We start from the raw sequence: 19,278 nt of genomic DNA on the forward strand, positions 1-19,278 counted from the left end.
CCGTTGGTCCCTCTCCGTTGGACGTCGTGCGCTGTAATGTATGGTTTCGACAGGACCGGGCTCGGTGTTCGGGATTTGATTTCGTTGCTTAGACTAGAGTGTGCGAGAGAGCGAGACGGACGGGATTGGCTTCCAACAGCAGGCCGGTGTGGCCCGACCGGAAAAAGGCTTCTCATATTGGTTAACAATTTCCAGTGACAGTTGATTGATACATGAAGAAGAATGGCGAATTCGAGGAGAAAGCAGACCACCGCCAGAAACGATCTGTAGCCTGCTGGAAATTCATTTTGTCCCCGTTACGCAAAAATGACCCGTTTTTTGCAGTGGAAAATTGCTTTTCCTTCACCGCCCGCGGTGGGAGGGCCGTTTATTTATTATTAATGTGGCCACACTTAGGGAGTAGGGATCTCGGCGTAGCGTAGCAGCTTCATTTCGTTACCCACTAATAGAGTCCGCTGTCGGCTTCCGGTGGCTACGAGACCACCCGGCCCGGTGACAAAACGAGAAACGTGTTTCCGGAAGTCGTTTTCCTTTTATCAACATTTTATTTGCATTCTCAGGTACTCGGGGGCATCCCGTGGACCCTGCTTCCCGCGAGGGGGCACGACACATTATTTATCTTCGCCTGGACTTTCCGGCAGGGGGGAGGGCGAAAGTTTCTGTCCTGGCGTTCCCCGGGAAAGAATGGCTTTTCATCACAACCTTCAAATCCCACCGGATTGAGGGAAGCCAACTAGGTTTCCCAGGTTGACTCAAGTTAACGTGGCGGCCTCAGTGCCACCGTGAGGAACAATGGTCTCCCGAGAACGGGGAACGAAACCAGATGAGAGAGCGCTGCGAGCTGCGGTTTAGGGCCACCGATGTAAAGAAAAACCCGGGCCGGGTCGCCCGTGGATACAGGCGACGGGCGAAAAATAACCATAAACGCGTCACTTCAAAAGTCAACCCAGCGCCCGGAAAACCCTGTGGTCCACGCCAGCCAGCCAGCAGGACAACATGCTGGCACCGTAAAATGAGCCATTCGCCCAGCGCCCAGCCCAGCGTGGTGCGGGGAAAATCTGGTTCGCACACCTCCGCTCGAGCGCCCGGAAAAACAGTCAAACATTTAGCCAGAAATTTGCTGTCCTTAGTCGGCTCGCTAGTGTCCCTCGGTGTGTGGCTCGGCTCCCGAAAGGACGACCACCGTGTACCTTTTTTTTTTTGTTGCTGAGCGTGACCAAAGAACGGTCTAAAAACGTGAAATGTTCCGGGTCTTTTTTTCTTTCACTTTGGCTTCGCGGCGTGAAAGCTGCGCCACAAAATCGGTCTTCAAGCTCATCTCGAGCTCCGGTGCCATCCGGTGCCGCCGTCATGTCACCGTGACGGATGACGGAGAGAGAAAGAGCGATGGAGAGAGAGAGAGAGGAAGGAGAGCACTTGGTTTCCCTTGGCACGGGCCGTCGGCTGTCGGCTCCGTCCGGATCGGTCGGGGACGCAAAAATCTGCCACCGAAAGTAAGTGCGATGTTTGTTCAGGGATTTACGCGGTCTCGCTTTTAATTTTTTGCCCCTGCGACAAGAAAGAACGAAAAGATGTCAGCCAAGGAATGCCCCTGGAGGGGGGCTGTTGGGGATGGCCAGAATCACGAGAGGACACCACCAAACCAAACCCGGAGGTGTAAAATTGACACGACCGACGGTAACTAATGACGACGCTTTTGGCTGATGGCCGGTCACTAGCAGCGGTGATGGTGGAAAAAAATGTACAGTAAATTAAATGGAGAGACTAAGTCAATGTTCGGCGGCCCACGGCACGGTGGTCCGGGGTACGACGACGACGACGACGACGACGACGGTAAACACAATTAATGTTGTGCCATCGTGCGGGATTGAAAGCTGGAAAAGGGTTACCCGTAAGGTGAATGGCAAAGGCGCGTCAAAGGAGACAGTTTTTTGCTTTAATTTAATTTATTCATCATTGATAGGTCGTCAAAAGCATCATTTGTTTTGTTAGTTGGGCATAAAAAAACCTAAACCCATCGCCATCAGACTGATTCATCCCGTTTTATGCTCTAATTTGAATTGCGTCTACGTTAGTCTTCTCGACTCGCGCTTTTCTTCTCGACCTGACGTAGAGGTTTTCGCATGCTGCGCCTCTTCTTAGCCATTCCAGTGTCTTGGGCTATTTCCGTAACACGCTAACAGCGTGTGGTCCCTTTTTTAACTACAAAAATCAGCTCCAAAAAATCGACAAAACTTCGCCGTTCCGACAAAACGACCCGAAAAACTTCGGTTTTCTGGAACCGCAAAAACACTAGGGGAGCAGGAACGATTGGTAGGTAGCACCAGTGACTTGCACGCAATGTTGCATGCAACATTACATACAAACATAACAAAAAAATTAGTATAATTCGGGTTGTTATCGAACAAATCGAACCAAATTCTGCAGATGGGAAATTTAAGGAATGGGAAATGTTCTGGTGAATGTTTTAAACTTTATAAAACGGGATTCCCAAACAAAATCTAGCTTAGTTTCAGCAAAACTAGTACGTTAAATAATTATTTGTTCACGTTTATTTGAAAAATCTTTTATTTTTGTCCAAGGATATTAGACACTTTGAGGAAGATTTGATGGTGGCAATTCTTTTAGCACATATTGTTCTTCAGGACACTCAGAGCGCTTGGCTTGTTAGCGTATACCTTTGATTCCAAATAACCCCACAAATAGCAGTCTGGTGGCGTCATATCTCGTAGTCGCCATTATTCTACATCAGTCGCCCAGAGAACCGATGGTTGCAATGAATTGTTTGTAGGATGAGCTGCGTGATACGTGGTGCCGTCCTTTGATGACGATTGAAAAGTTTTATTTATGTACAGCTCAACCATTTCAGCGCATGTGTATTGATACATCTTTAAAAATGTCCTGAAATGAAGCTTCTAACGCTAATGTCAACTATAGAGGAGTTTTCGATGCTTCCACTTTCGATGGTTCCACGTTTCGCGTAGATGTATGCATTCTGCCAAGCCCGTTAGTTGGGTCACTTCTTTTCGAATTGTAATCGAGCCAAATAGCATTAACGTTGGTGCACTGTCGCTACGAAGAGTCAACTTCCAGCATGACCAAAAGTCCAGCCAACTCCCGTCCACCGATAAACAAACAAAACTAAAACTCCCGTTGAAAATGCTACAAACAAACCCCAATCATTCCATTACCGCCACTATTGGCGATGTTTTAGTTTTATTGTTCCATTTGTTGAACAATTCGTTTGTCAATTTCACTTCCCGAAACTACTTCCTGCCACGGACGGTGAATGCTTATTGGCATAGCACTCACCCACCCACCAGCACCCGGTGCCTGGCGCCCGGCGAAAAGTTTGGCAATTATTTTCATCCAATTGCAATCAAGTACCGGGCGCCTCCACTGCAGTGGAACGGCAAAAAAAACTCGTGCCAAACTTTGAGATGCTATCGTCCACGGTGGGAGATTTTTTGTTTTGTGCACCCACAGGACCTACCGGTTCCGGAGAAAAGCGAACAGAGTCAGGGTCACTTGCGTTGCCGCTGGCGTGTGACGGAATCGAATTAATTAAACCCATCGAGCGCTTGATTCTTGATTTGAAAATCCCAGAAACCATGTTTGGTCAACGGGCGGGACTGCCGCCGGCTCACCGGTGATGTCCGCGAAGGTGGCCGGCAAATGAACACAACGTAGACCACGGAAACGAATCAAGAGCAACAGCTTTTCGCAATACTTCCGGTACCATTGGCATCGTCGACCGTGGGAGCGAGCAACACGGTTCCGCCTTTTTTAAAGTGCTTTCCTTTCGTCTTACGAACAACGAGCTCGCGGAGGTCAATTTCGCGATCGATCGACAGGATAATGAAATTTTCCTCTCCAACTCTTCGAGCCGGCCACCCGGGAAGCGGAAAGTAAATTGATGGCCATTAATCAAAAATTCAAATTTATGCATTATCATGTTTGATTTGAGCCGACGCTTAAGCCGGCCTCCCGGTCGAGCTCGAAACCTGACCTGGTCCTCGTCCACTCGGTCGCGCAGTGAACGCTGACCGCCCGGAGGACTTCGGCAGCCCTCTTGCTGTTGCCGGCAGGGTGTAAATAAATCGATCGCAGCAAGACCGGCCGGTGGGCCAATCTTCAATCTGCTGGTGGAAAAGTTATCTTTTTTTTGCTCGACGTTGATGCGATCATCGGTGTGGAGGGGCGTAAGAATGGTGCCGGAGGTTTCTCTCTCTCTCTCTCTCTCTCTCTCTCTCTCCCTCTGTATTTCTCTCTTTCGCGACAGGGCACACCGAAACACGCCACGCGGCTTATGACAGTTTGATTGCTTTCACCGTTCACTTCAATCTCCTACCGATAGGCCGCTAGTAGGCCGTTTTTCTTTTCCCGGAAAGCCGTGAAAAGCCGGTGGCCCACAAAAAAAGTGGCAAACGCCCGCTGAAGAAAGCTTCTTCAGCGAGGATTCTCGCGGACGTCGGGTGTCGTACGTGCCACTATCAATCAAACGGCCATCGAACCATTTGTAATCCCAGCTTCGGCCCCCGCCCCGCGGCTTCGTTGGGCGCAAGGAGTTATGTGTGGGCTATGTTTCAATATCCTCCTGATGGGGATGGGTTTATTATTCTCCCCACTTTCGGGGACCGGCGGGGGAAGTGGCGCTAATGGGTTTACGTTCAACCCCCGAACCTGCCCGACCCGTAGCTGAGCCGAATATTGAACGGATTATTCGCTTTATTCGCCAGCTAGGTGAGCTGCCGAACAAAATGGCCATCGACGATCGCCGTCGGGTGAGATAACGTTATTAAGGGCTTAGGTGAGCCTTATGAACCCGCGACCACAAACACGTTCGCCGTCACGAAGCGGCGCGTGCAAATCAAATATTTTGGGCCACAAATTAAAGGTTCGCATCGAGTCACGTTTGGTGTCACTCGACTGTACCGGCCCCGAATGGTGGCCGGAACAGCTTTCAGCGTGCTCCTTTGCACCGACAGCAGGGAAAATTTTAAACAACCCGACATAATTCAGTTATCATCCCATGAGTGTGCCCGCGATCGCGATGCAGAATAATAAATACAAACATTCCAAACACCCAACGCTCACTACAGCCACACACACACGCATAGGTCGCTTCGAATCGCAAAGACCTTCCCGAGCATGTGCCAGCACTTAAACCTGCCGGGTGGTGCTTTGCGAATGGAAATTTGTCGGATTGTCGGAGAAAATTGCTTCACTTTTCAAAGTCAACCTACCGTGCGGGGCCGGCACTTGAGTTCACGCATAATCCGCCCATCGAAGGGTCTCCGTGGACAGAGAGGGAGGGCGGGCAGACACACACACACTGCCGGTGAGCGACACAGCTGACATGTGGTCGGCTTTGAAACAATGGAAATCTCGCACAGCGGTGGCGCGGTGGTGTGTGAGGTCTCTTGAAAAGCTCATCGAATCCGAGACACGGCGCGTACGCGTAGCAAAGGTCCTGCCCATCCAGCGTCACCTTTCGGCGAAGGTGACGCCCGCCTGATTTGCATATATGCAATAGGAGCTTGAAACTTTGGCGTTCGTACGCAAATCCTGGCCCCTTTTCCGTAATGCGTAACCCGAGTCTCGAGCTCGTCGTGGAGCTCAAGTGGAAGGACTGTTCGAGTGGCGTGCGGAGTCTCCCGTGGTGGAGAAGGCAATCGCCCGGACCAGAGTGGCTGATCTTGGTCTTTTGTTTTGCCGACTATTTTTGAATCTTTCAGCCGACTCGAGGGAGACTTCTTCGGAAGGAGCGGACCAACATAAGGAGATTTGTTTGATTATTCATCATGGCCAAAGATATGCCTCGGTGTTGTGTCGCATAATTTTCGCAATCGGCATCACAATGGCGGCGCGCAATGGCACACTCGTAACAACGTGCCAACCGGGGTCAACGTCGGTGTTTGTGGATTGGCCACCGCCCCACCCGGAGCTTGAGTTGCTTGCGATAAGCTTAATTAATATCAAGTCCCGTGAAGACTGTTGCCGGCAGCGTGGCAGATAAATGTGGCGGCTAACATTAACCGTATCGCGTAAGGATCTGTTAAATGGTTCCTCAATTTCTTTCGCTCCCGTCAGCCCGGCAGGTTGAGGTGCAGCAGCCGGAACCAACGAGTGGCGGACGGGTCACTACGCTACATTAAACAATTTTTGATGATAACACTAATCTCCGTTCGGTATCTTTGGGAGGTCCTTATTCTGCTTCTCTTTCGCTGGAACGTTTGTGGCGTGGCGACGTCACTCCACAAAGCCAGTGAATGGCCACTTCGCACCCTCTTCCACACGAATGCGCGTTTGAATGATAAGGGAAATTTTAACGAAACCGTTCACCGCTTCAGAAAGTCACCGAAGTGGCGGACTGCGCCACGCCGAGTCAGCTGTCGCAGATGCTAATGTCTATATGGCGAAATAATAAGGGAAAATATTCAATTTATCACCCCACCGACAGCTGAATCTAGCGGCCTCGATGAGCCTTTCGTTTTTCCCGACGGCTGCTGGTGAAGACACGAAGCCACCAAGCGCTCCGAACGAGTCGTGTCTAGTACCGCCGCTGGCAAGACGTTGACGAACCACATGATGAAAGGCGCCGTCAGCGTACTAGACAAACGCACTGCTCCTGCTTGAGTCGAACCGGGCCGGGAAGTATCCGACGAAAGGCGAATCGGAAAATGATGTCGGCTCGAGTTGGCCAGGATCTGCCCGGCCTGCCGTTCGTTTGACGCGCTTCTTCTCTCCGCGATACTAACGATGATGGTTGATGACTTATCACATTATTTACGCCAACAGCAATTTATTACCAGCCTCTGGCCGTGTAGGACGGCGCGCTTGGGAACGGTTTTCGGGAGAGATTTTTTTTCCCATCTTCACGCAAAACGGGACTCTAATAACGGTGGTGGCGGCGGCGACGGCGGCGGTGATGTTACCGGCCGAATGCCACCGCGCACAGGATACAGCCTATTTCCATACGACAAGCCGCGTAATTATTGCCCCGCCACGAGTGGCGCCGCAAAACGGCATTCCATGACGAGACATGGGATGTGATGTGGAAAAGGACCGAGGCGACGGCGAGGAAAAGTCACCGAAGCAGGCCGTGGTGGGCAAAGCGTGACAAAATGGGAATTGAACTGGGAAGCGTAAAAAGAGGCCACAATGCCTACTACTGTAGGTGACGGGATGGGTTGGGTTATAAAAAAGCATGTCATGAGTTTTCCGCCTGCCAACGGGACACGGCCGCATGTGCAGGGTATGATTAATGGGAAGTGAAGATTAAACATGGCGGAGCGCTGCCTTCGGCACGTTCCTGCCGGTCCCGGTAATCTGTCTTCCTTTTCATCTTTTCATTACCTTTCGGCCTGCGTTCTGCTGTGGCGGTCCTAAAAGGCAATCAATTCACACACGAACATCCAATAAAATAGGAATTGAATCATGTTTTTTAAGTACCATCTAACTATTCACACATATTTGCACGTGATTCTGTTTCTAATGCTTTAATTCGTAAATGTGTGAATCAGAAGCGGAAGCATAAAACAATTACCGAACATTACAAACCTTCACCACCCTGTTGCTAACGAAGTACATAAGTTCCTTGTTACGTCCATCATTTTGGTTTGGCTTCCTGTTTGATTGGGGAACATGTATCTACACGCCACAAACGAACACGCGTTGGCACTATAATGTTCACTTCTTCACTCTCCACCGTGACCACGAATGGTCCATAAACTGACCATTGGCAAGTGCTCTGAGAAGGTGCGGGAGCTCACAAAATTCTCCCCGAAATGGCTTTTCGATAAAGTATTAATGAATCGACAAGAGCTACACGAGCACACAGTCTGGCGTAAACGTGTCCGAAGTTTGGTGAAAAAGTCCAAAGCATCTTCGGCGGTCGTGCGGTCTCCGAAACAAAATGCCATTTGATGACGTTGACGATTTCGGTAGTTAATATTTTATCGTCCTCGTCGCCCGAAGTCAGCTTACGTCGCCAGTGCCAGTAGCTATATTGTTTTCAGCGGCGGGAAGATAACAAACTAGATTCGTTCGTCGTAGAAGTTTTGTGATCGTTCACAATTTTTATTGATGAATTTACGATGAAAAACTTCTCTTTTATTCATCGGCAGAGTTCGATAAAAATCAAGCCAACAGCCGACCTAACTCTTTCCGATTGTCATTGCTGGATCACTCATATTCTTGGAGCATTTCAAAAGCATAAGAAATTGCATTAAAGCAAAAGAATCCTTGGTAAAATTTAAAGTGGGTTCTGAGCCAAAAAGATTCCTGATTCGCATTTTTCCCTTGCGTGGCTCGTATTTAAAATGTTGACACGATATGTGACACAATTAATTATTGCTCTCGTGCTCCTTTACCAACCGACGTCACAGGAAAAACCACAAAACCGTCATCGCTCGTGTGATTTGGCACTGTCATGTGGCCTCGCAATGCGCCGCATTTTCCCGCTCAGCCCCACACGCTCGCGTAGATAGCGTTGCAAATTAAATCATGATAAGCTTCGCCAACTTTCCGGCATGAATAAGATTTGAAGCATGTAAGACGCGAAATGAATTTCACAATGCGAGTGGCGTGAGACAGAGGGCGCAACGGGGTCACAACGTGGAACGGAGCATTTTTGCATGCTGTCTGACGGATGAAAAATTATACACGACAAACGTGAAATCCATTGCGCCATCAAATCGCGTTAACGATAAGACGAAACGCTGTCATAAAGCGGCACGGCGCTTGGCAACGGGGAACCCGTGGGTTATCCCTTCGGTGGATGATGATGAAAACAATAAGCGAGAGAATGGAATCTCTACATTCTGTGGCATTCCGCAAATGTTTACTGTGCTCATATTGCAGAAGACATTAAGCAATCGTGGCAAAGCGAAGCTCTCCCAGTTGCGGAAAAAATACAATAAGTTACAGTAATATTTTGCACAACGATTGAATAAAGCTATGCGTTTTTTCCCCAACAATGCTAAAAGCATATAAATTACGTATTACCGTTGGTGATGTTTAGCTAAGCCTTATTGTCCATCAAGTCACATTAAAACCCAGTCACACAAAGGGCCTACCCTGGCGTCCAGGTTCTAAGCTCAACCCTCCGGGGGGAACGTTTTCATTATCATTTCGATTTGTTTTTTTTTTTTTTGGTGCTTCGCAATTTGTCTGCAAAGCCGCTTAGGGCAGTATTAGGCCTTCGGGCGTTGCGCTCACGGTTTGCCGCGGCACGAATGTGCCGATCGATCTCGGCACAATGGCCCTAAGAACACTTTTCGCATTCATTGCCAGCTGCCAACGCACCGACACCGATGGAGCGCACGGGCGCGGTGCCAGTTTTAAACGACTCATCCGACGGCAAACACAGCGGAGCTTTAGGGCAGGGCTTTCCAGCAAGTCCCAGCCGTGTCAAAATGATGACAAAACTGTATAAACAAGGCACACAGAAAAGCCCAAACTTGATCTTTGTCGGGCCTCACTTTGCATTCTATTTTATTTTCCACCGGTTTTTTCGTGCTCTTTCCGTGCTTCCCGATGGAGGCGCACGGTCGCTCACGGGCACGGGCAGATGGAGGCGCACGGTTGCTGACGTGCGAGTACGGGGAACGCTTGGTCGCAGCTGGTACGGGTCGGAAGAATTGGATTTTTTTGCTCACCCACCGAAAGCGCCGAGAAGCGTCGTCCCCAAGCGGGGTTTTGGGTGAATTATTCCCAACCGACAGTCTAGCGACGTTTTCGAACGCCTTGCTCGGCGATAGGTTGCACATTATGGTTGGGATTTAGCTGTTGATGGACGCTAGCCGGGGGCTGCCAAGCTGCGCCCGGGTACCACAATTTGGCACCTACCGTACCTTCGATTCAACGACGTTCAGCGGGCACTCACAGCCCACTCCCACGGGACAGGAATTAAGAACGACAGGGCGACTGGCAGCGCCCGTGGAATAGTGGGTGTTATTTGTGTCAGCAAATAAATAATTTATTTCCCCTGAGCTTGGCATCGAGCAGTGCTCGAAGCATCTTGCAGTGCAGGGACCTCTCGCGAGCAGACACCCACCGGAGCCCTCGTATCCGGGGGGCGTACCAAGACTGGTTTTGATTGTTGTGTAATCAGAAAACTTTCCCTCCGATTATGCCACCCGTGCCTTTGGCCCCGGAGCCGTGCCAAACGCGCTGGAGCAACTTTTGCCAGCGCTTCGCATAGAATCGAGCCGCAAGCCCGTCGCATCCAATCATTTTTGTCGGGCTTACGGTGCAGATGGGTGTAAACGATCGCATTCTCAACGCCATGCGTAATTATCACTTCCGGAACTGTCGGAGACGCCGAGTAAGGATAAATCGTCTGTTTTCCATGTTCCACCCATTCTTGTCGCTGCTGTCACGGGGGCTCTGCGTCGGAGCGGTGGCATGCTAAAGGTGTGATCATTTCTAAGCCATAGGAAGGGACTTTGATTGACGCACCCAGGTTGGAGATGGCTTAGTGTGACGAGGTCTTATGGCGTTGGTTCTCAATTGAATATGATGCGAAACTATTTCGTCTCACAAACTGTGATTTTCTGCTAACAACTAACCTGAACTTTGTTGAATTTTCACGTTTTGTGAACAGAGTTGATAAATTGCTCAATTCAGTACTTATCGGCTGAGGTAAAATTTGATTTTTATTATAAAATCGGCACCAATGCAATCGATCGGCGGCCTTCAATATTGTTGATCGATCGCAAATATGCTGCGATAAGGGATCCCGGAAAATCCCGTAGCGAGCGTTGTGCACTGGTGCAAACTGGCGCTGGCAAAAACTAAACCAGAAGCTTCCCGTTTTCCCGCGGGCATAAACAGCAAACGCATTGATTTTTCCACTCACAAATCACTGCTCAAGAGCGTGTTTGGGTTCCACGTCGGCTACGCACCGAGTCAGCGACCGCCGGCCGGACGAAACGGAAGGCGGAAGGTGGCCTCCGGGTTCAGATAGCAAAAAAGGGCTCAAAGTGTTTTTCCACCAGGAGTTGTCCGGTTTTATCTCCGCAAACGAATCATAATCCTGCCGGATATTCTCAGCCTTGCGCAACCGAGTGACGGTGAGGAACCGACCAGCGTCGTCTGCGTCGGCTTTCCGCAGGCGGGGGGGGGGCGCAAGGAAGGTTTCCCACCGCATCATCCGCTTGACGGTAAAAGGATACGGAGCTTCCTTTTTTGTTGGGCTTTGTGCAAAAAAAAAACTGAACATCCGCGCCATGTAACGGGCCCACGGTCTTCACGCAGTCTAACGGAAGGGACTAACGATAGGGCTTTTGTTGGTTTGGCCCGTAACCATCGACCCCGGAATCGCTTTTTCGTCCGGTGGAAAATTAACAGAAAAAACAGGAGGAAACCGAAACGCCCCGAAACCATGACTTACGCCTGAAGTGTGGCGAAATGTGTGGTACTTCTTTTTTTAATTTTCCAAAACAACGCCAGGCTCCGTGACGGAAACGGGGGCACTGCTGCTGCTGCTGCCGTGCTGCCTCGGAGTCAGCCTCGGAAGCCACTTCCAGCGGAGGACAGACAAAAGCGGCCACCATTGCTTGTACAAACAATCATAAGCCGCCTTCGCTGCGGTCCACCGAGAAACCGGACGCCACGCTGCTTAACCAATGCTGGTTTTCTTGGGAAACTTTTGCCGGACCAAGAAATATAAACCATCCCGTGGACCCTGCGGTGGCCGGCGCGTGAACGCTGGCCAGCGAAACAGCCAGCGGCGCAAGCTGACGGTGGACAGCGCAGAAAAAACAAAACAAATAAAGCATGATTTCTTAAACATTCCGGTCTTGGAAGAAGCGCCACGGGAAAAGGCAGCCGCCCGGCAAATGGCCAGTGTCGCTGGCGATTGTTTCCTTTACGTGTTCGCATCTCCGGCGTGGTTGTGGTCTTGGCGGCCCACAAGACAGTCGGCCACATCGGCTTCTGCTGCCTTCTGTTCGGCCCTGCAGATTGTTTGATCATGGCTTTGGGCAAGTAGATTGAATACAATTGAAAATGGAACCATGAAGAACCGAGAAGTGAGCAAACAAAATTAGAGTAGCAAAAAGCATGAACTGACCTCATTGTAATACAAACAGTGCCGCGGCGCTCTATGTGGTGAGTCAGCAGAGATGTCCCTAACACCGACCAAAACGGAAAAGCGCCCGCCGTTTACCTTCGATGAAAGGTCACCGATATTACGGTGATTGTGGCCTGGTGAAAAGTAAGTTAGCGGAAGCCAACATTTGCCGTGGCCGCACTAGCAAACCCGGTCAATGTTTTACAGCAGTTCCACCGGCATCCAAAACCAAACGGTGCCAGCGAAAGTTTGCGAATTCATTAGAGGAAGGAAAATTGGACAGTGTATTATAATTTTGAAAGAAAAAATTGGACAGCAGAGAGAAATGAAACCAACCGACCAAAAACCGAAACCAAAACTGGAATCCCAAGCGCCCAAGATGACGTTTTCTCTTTAATTAGTTGAAATCGTAATTGGTTGTCGGCGCGTTTTGGTATCTGAAAATAGCGCTTGGACTAATGCTTTAGAAATAGGCCGAACCATTTGGTGGGATTCGAAATGGCGGACCTTAATAATATGCAAAACAAACGCCGGAAAAAAATCATTGCCATTAGGCGTTGGACGTGTAACGAACGGTAACGAATGCGAACCGTGCCTAACGGAAAAGTTACAAAAATACAGAAAAATTGAAATTCCAATTTAAAGACGACATTCGCGACCATGATGCGAATTGTTTATGAAACCCGCGTAACGCAAAATCTTTGAAGTTGACCCGCAGATTTGGAATTATTGCCTATTTTTTACAAGTTGAATAGAATAATAAAACTTGGAATGACATCACCAAGTTTAAAGATGCGCAGTTACGTTGGCAGTAAAACAAGCCAACGCATTCTCTGTACATTAAAACCAATTATTGGAGCCGTTACGTACGAACGCATTTTCGAAAAATTCGCCAACAATAATAATCACCATTAATGAAGAAATGGCAAAGTATACCCAAAGTTCGGTTGTTCCTCATTTTGCCATGCTGACTTCGCACCCATAATTGACCGTGGGAAGCACGGCCACGGCCACCACGAATGTAGAGCGGCCCCCTCTAAACACGGGGCGCCTCTACCAAAGGCACGGAACGGAACGGAACGGAACCGAACGTACCAATCACACAGCCACGAGCGCGACGTTAAACGACGAAAATTGTTTACTCTGCAATTACCAGTGACTTACTCCAATCAAAGCAGCCGCGCATCGATTTTCGCATCGACCGCCGACGGTGGATGATTTGGCGAAAATGTTTGACAAACGGCGGCTGGCGATGGCCGACGGCAGCCAGCGCGTCCTTTTTTGGGGGGCGTTCTCTCGGTTTTTACCATTTTGCCGATGGCAAGTAATTGATTGCCTTTGATGACATGTTTCAACAAGTTGGCGAAGTTTCCGTTAGGCTGCAGAAAGGCAGCACAGTGTGTGTACGCGCGTGTGTGTAGCTTACTGTCATCTTTTGGCTCGTGAAAAACGCCTACTACCGACTTCAATTATAAATCTTCCTCTAGATGAATGGTTTTCCGATAAAATTCGATTCTTCGTGATTGTCCTTTTTAAATTGCATCCATCGACCGACAGACCACTGAACGAACGGAACATACATCTGGCGCACATCCTAAAGGCGCCTCCGATAATTAAATTCCAAGCATTCAAACGATGCCTCGTATGCTCGATGGAAGGGAAAGTATTTTCTTTACACCCAAATCTCACACACCTCCCGTGAAGAGGGCCATCGGTTGGGTTGGAACCTAACATATTCCTTCTCGGGCCCGACCCGCGTCGGTCGTCGGCTTCCCGATAATTCCTACATTGTGACGAACAAATTGATTTCTCTATCGTACCGACCGAACCAATGAGCTTAAGCGCGGTAAAAGAGACACCGAAGCTTGGGCTACGTTCCAATGGGAAAGGACGACGGGAAAGGCAACCGACCACCGACGACGAAGACTTTGTCGAAGAAAAATCACTCAACCGTAGCTAAACGAGTACCGGCTGAACGCAGCCCATTTGGGTCCCTCGATGTCCTTGCGTGCGTTAGCGAAACAGTGGAAAAGAAATCCCTAACGGCACCTTACACGAACCCATAGGCTGCTCCAATATTGGCGTCGATTTTTTAAACAAACGTTTTGGTACCTTCCAAAAGGAGCCATTTTTTCTCCTCCGATAAGCCCAAGCCCCAGCCAAGAGGCAAAGTACTAATAGATTCGAGTTTACGGCATCCCCGGAGCAGCAAGATTAATGTGCATCGAGATGCGATACTAAAGGTGCGGCCACCGTTCGTTCGCCTTCTTTCGTTATGCCTTTCGGACCGAGCACAGTTCGATTTCGGCCCACCGCCTGAGGGTTGATCACGTTTTGTGCGTCGGCTTCGATTTAGGTCACCAACCCGTTTTGGGCTTTGTTTCGCCCCGGGTGGGGGCGGTCACACGCAACAGGTGGTCTTCGCTCGCAGACCGGACCGTATCCTTTAAGGGGCTTGGTAAATTTTAAATTAAACCATTCCGACCCGCGACCCGATTCGTGCCCTTTCGCCGATGGCATTCGAACAGACACGGGAGGGTTGGGCACGGGAGTACATTAAAATTTCATAATTTTATCCGCCCGACGCGCGGAAATGCACGTCTGGCGGGCTTACCGGGGCACGCGGGTGGGGCAGAACAACTTTATTCACCGACACACGGTCCGCCAATTGTTTGCCTAATCCTGCCGATGTTGTCACTTGAGTTGATGGTGCCCTCGGGTTTCGGCCGCTGAGCCGAAGGGTCCACAGGCCGAAAAAAGGGTCCCTCCTCGGTGGTGATGGTGAGCAGTAATTTATGAAATTGAACATGCGTGACCAGCACCGTATCGTGGTTTTATGTCGGAAGGTACCCCCCGCGAAGACCGAGCCCTCGTTACGCTGACCGGAAGTGTACGTCATTATCGTTCGGATGGTGCCATAAATAAGGCGCTGGTATGCCGGCCGCCTTCTTGACCTTTGCCGGCAATAAAACCGACCAAATCCCGATTTGTGGTTTTCTCAATCTTGATGAATCGGCTTGTGCGCCCGGAACCGGTCCCGAGGTTACGAAGGAAATTGGTTTCCAATCAACTGGCCACCGGACGTCCGAGGGCTGCTAAGCAGCCTTGCAGGACGCACGGTGCTAATCAGTCCACGGTGGATGGCGTACACCGGAACGCACCATCTGATTCGATCGATCTCATTTCCCGGGAATGGGGAATTTACCTATTCCGATCCGGACCCAGCGACCCGTCGGTCGGCTTCGGTGACCGACCGGAAATGTCGGCCGGCAGTGATGGATAGCTTGGTTGGTGAGCCCTCCGACTGAAAAAAGGGTGGGTACAATCGGCCTGACCCTAGGAAGCGGTTGAAGAATTTATTACCTATCTATGGCCGAGGGATTGCCACGGAAGAAAGAAACATTGCACTGGGAACAAAGAAATCGACATTCGCAGCCAGCCGGTAGCGGGAATCAGTGCAATAAATTTAATTAAAGTTAAAGAAAGAAAAACATGTGTTTTTCTATTCTCCCCAAGGACTCGGCTGCCCAAGGTCCAGAATTGCGGACAAAAGTGAATGAATTAAAGCAGTTCCCAAAACACGCTTTCGTTGTTGGCTGATCGTTTATTCGCATTCGCAAAGGAAGCTCCGATCTCGGTGCACGGCTGGTCTGGGCAGGGCACTTGGGCAACCATACTGGGACCTCCCTGGAAAGGTTCCATCCACACACGTCCAGGAACCCCCGAAAGATTTCGCTCGAGAATCGTCGGAGAAACGGTGTCTGGCCAGCGTACGATAACACAACCCAACCGGGGCGAAGTAATGTGTGCTGAAAACTAAATCCCAAACTAATTTGCCCCCCCCCCCCATGACCGACCCGGGTCCCGGAGGCTAGCACATCGAATGGGGGTATTAATAGGACCTTGTCTTCTGTGTGATTGATGATGTGAACCGCCCCATCGAAACCGACCGACCACGACGACGACGACCACGAGAGACCCGCAACGGAATCACTCGCATAAATCCAGCTAATTGAAACAAACTATTACGTCCCGGAGCTGTTGGGCCCGGAGCCGGACCCGGAGCCGGATACATCCTTGATAAGCGCTCGAAGGATTAGCACGAACCATTCAATCGGTTGTGGTTGAAGCGATGCTTCTATAAGCCAGCTGACGAGTGGATGAATCACATTCGATGGAACAGACACTCGTGAATGGGATGGATTCGCTGGAGTGCTTTAAAGGACCTCAACTACTTCAAGCGGATTATTGTTCTGCTGAACGTCCATTCAGTTGATGAAGATAAATTTTGAATTAAACGTTTCCTTCCAAGTGACAAGTTTCCTTCAATGAAAGGCGGGTCCTTTTAATTTTTTCGTTCACCGCCATCGCCCAGCATAAAGTCACAAACGACACAAAGGGGGGGCACTGTCGACTGGAGCACTAAGCCGGCGTGCCACTTGCGTGTCGGTCGACCAAAAGTCAAGCAAGAGATCCGAAGAGAAAAGAAACGGAAATGAACATGCTGCTAAAACAAGAGAGCAGACAGAACAATTGTTTCGCACAGTGCAAGAAACAGACAGATGGAAAGCCCTTTTGCTGCTGCCCTCTGTAGCAACAAGGACCTCTTGCGTTCGCCAGCGTTCATTGCGTTCTTACCAGGTTGTTTGTGGGATGTCGGTCGGTAAATCAGTGTTCGTTTTTTAGTGTTTCACGCAATTTGTTACTAACATGGCCGGCAACATCCCAAAGCGCGAAGTGTGGCGAGTCGCTTCTTTTTGAAGTATTGCAAACGGCAATCCCGGCAACGCGATCACGCTTGAGCTCCCACCACCGAAAGCAGAATTGTATCAATTTATGTTTTCAGGTTAAAATATGTTCTTCAATTGTCATCCCCAGTCGCTTTGGTGCTTGGCTTTTACTGCGTTGCCGTCGTCGTCATCGTCTGTCGATTCAATTTGAAGCAAAGTTACATCGATACCCGACAGTCCGCGAGGTTCGAGATTTCCCGAATCGGGTCTCCTGGGTCGGAACGCTCGCTTTCCGCTTCATTTCATCCAGTGACACCTACACGAATTGTTGCCAGATTGTTTCAAGTAGTGTTCGACAGGTTGGAACGGTGAACGGAGTCTTGACGCAATTGCTAACCTCTGACTACTACTGGCCAGAACGGTGCCTGAACCGAAACGAAAGAAACGCCACTTTGCCGAGCACTCCGTCGCGGCACTCTTCTGTGTTCCAATGTTTTATTTGCTTTCCTTTCGATTGACTTTATCGATCCGATCGAAAATGGGAACGCGTCAATTTTGAACGCGAACGGTTTGTGCGAAACAAAACTTTAATATCGCCAAATCTTTGGGCTGTGAAAGATGTCCCGATGGATTCCGTCCGATCGGTCGGTAGGGATTGGGATAGCTATCCAGCCTTTAAAATAAAAGCGCTGGAGACACATTTCGGTGGCAACGTCACATCGCTGGGCGTGGTCGGCGTCAAAAATGACCAGCAAGCACCGCTGGACGACGCTGCTGAAGTGTTTGGACAAATTATGCTCGATTATTGCTGATGAAGTTATTTGTTAACTCGCTTCGCAGAGCGCTACAAAAAGCGGTCCGACTCTGTCACTGGTGTCCACTTGCTATATGAGCCCTAATCAATTTCGTGCGCTCCGGTGCCGCGAACCCGAGGAAACAGATGAAACCTCCCCGCTTTCCCGACGATGCAAATGGTCACTTGTTTGTTTGGTCGCTGGCGATACACCATTTGGCTGCAACCTGATCCGGCCGCCGGTGTCACCGAAGTTTCCGGAAGTTGTAAACTTGTTTTTATTGCCCACTTGGCTACCCCACGGCTGCGGGGCCAATGTATCGAGCTTTTGTTAGTTTTCCTTTTTTTTCGCCCCCAATATTTTGTATGGCCAACCTGCTCCAGGCGGGGAACTGGGTCAACCCTCAAACACGCAACTCTCGGCAGCTTCACAATCGCGGATCGCCGAAGATTGTCGACGCGCCCGCAGCTCTCGTAGCTAATTGAAATGGTTTCGCGATAACCTTGCGGAGCTACGCATCGTCCGTGCGTGCCATCCCCCCTCAAACTTCCGGTTGGCCCCGAAGATGAGCATAAATTTTTGAAGTGCCTATAAATTTTATCGTCCATCAGCGTGTACGCGCCACGCGCCAGTTCGCTGAGGCCCGCTGGAAGGTTTAAGGATGCCGCGGGAAGATTTGTAGCCTTTTTTTTGTGTGCCGACCCAGGGGCGCCATCGGCACACCCGACCATCGGCACAAGAAGGGCCATGGGAGGAGGGCCAGGCCATCGTCATTGTCAACCGCTTCGCTTCTCTCCTTTACCACGCCGGTTGGCATTGGGCCGTATTTCTTGGCTTCGCTGCTCAACAATTCAGCGCCAGATTTAAGAGGGCGCCTCTCGCGCCCCTCGGCAGCCGCTTCCGGGAGGACTTGGCAGGACTAATTCTTCACTGCGCCAGTGTGACTTCATTGTTTCGCGATGCCGACGACAGCTCGGGGCCACCGTCGTCATCGTGTTGTCGGGGCAGCTTCAGCAGTTTTGTTTACCTTTTTTTTTGGGTTTTTTGTCGTTTTACGACCGCCTCATGCCACGAGCCTGATGTCCTTGTGGAGCAGGAAATAAATACGTTGACTTGCCAATACCCACAACGACTTTAATTAGACACACGCGGAGAAAGCGAAATGGACGCGGCAGAACAAACACTCATCTATTGCCATTACTATTTATGACAAGGAACGGGCCACGATAATACTCTCCAGCTAAGCGACGTACTATCGAGGACAAATAATATCGGGAAAAAGTATTCTTTGAATATCACGGTTTGGTGCATTATGACTGTGCGCCAAAGCCGAATTTGAAAAAAACGAACAATTCTAGGTTCAGCTTCCACGTGATGGCCAAATCGTTCCGCAATCACCGTATTCGCCAGACTTAGCACCATGTGACTTCTGTGTATTCGCTCAACTCAAGAAGGCCACTCCTTGGACATTTTAAACAGTCAATAGTTGAGATAGGAGCCTAAACGAAGAACGCGTTGAAGGCCATTTTAAAGCGAACTTTTCGGACGGTTTCAAAAGATAGAACAAAGCTAAGCATTGATGCATTGTATCGAATAGAAATTACTTTTAAAGTGATGACCTAGATTTAGAAGAATAAAGAAAGATTGTTCGAGATATTGGCGATTTCACGATATT

This window comes from Anopheles cruzii, chromosome 3, assembly GCF_943734635.1.
Source record: "Anopheles cruzii chromosome 3, idAnoCruzAS_RS32_06, whole genome shotgun sequence".
Taxonomy (NCBI): Eukaryota; Metazoa; Arthropoda; class Insecta; order Diptera; family Culicidae; genus Anopheles; species Anopheles cruzii.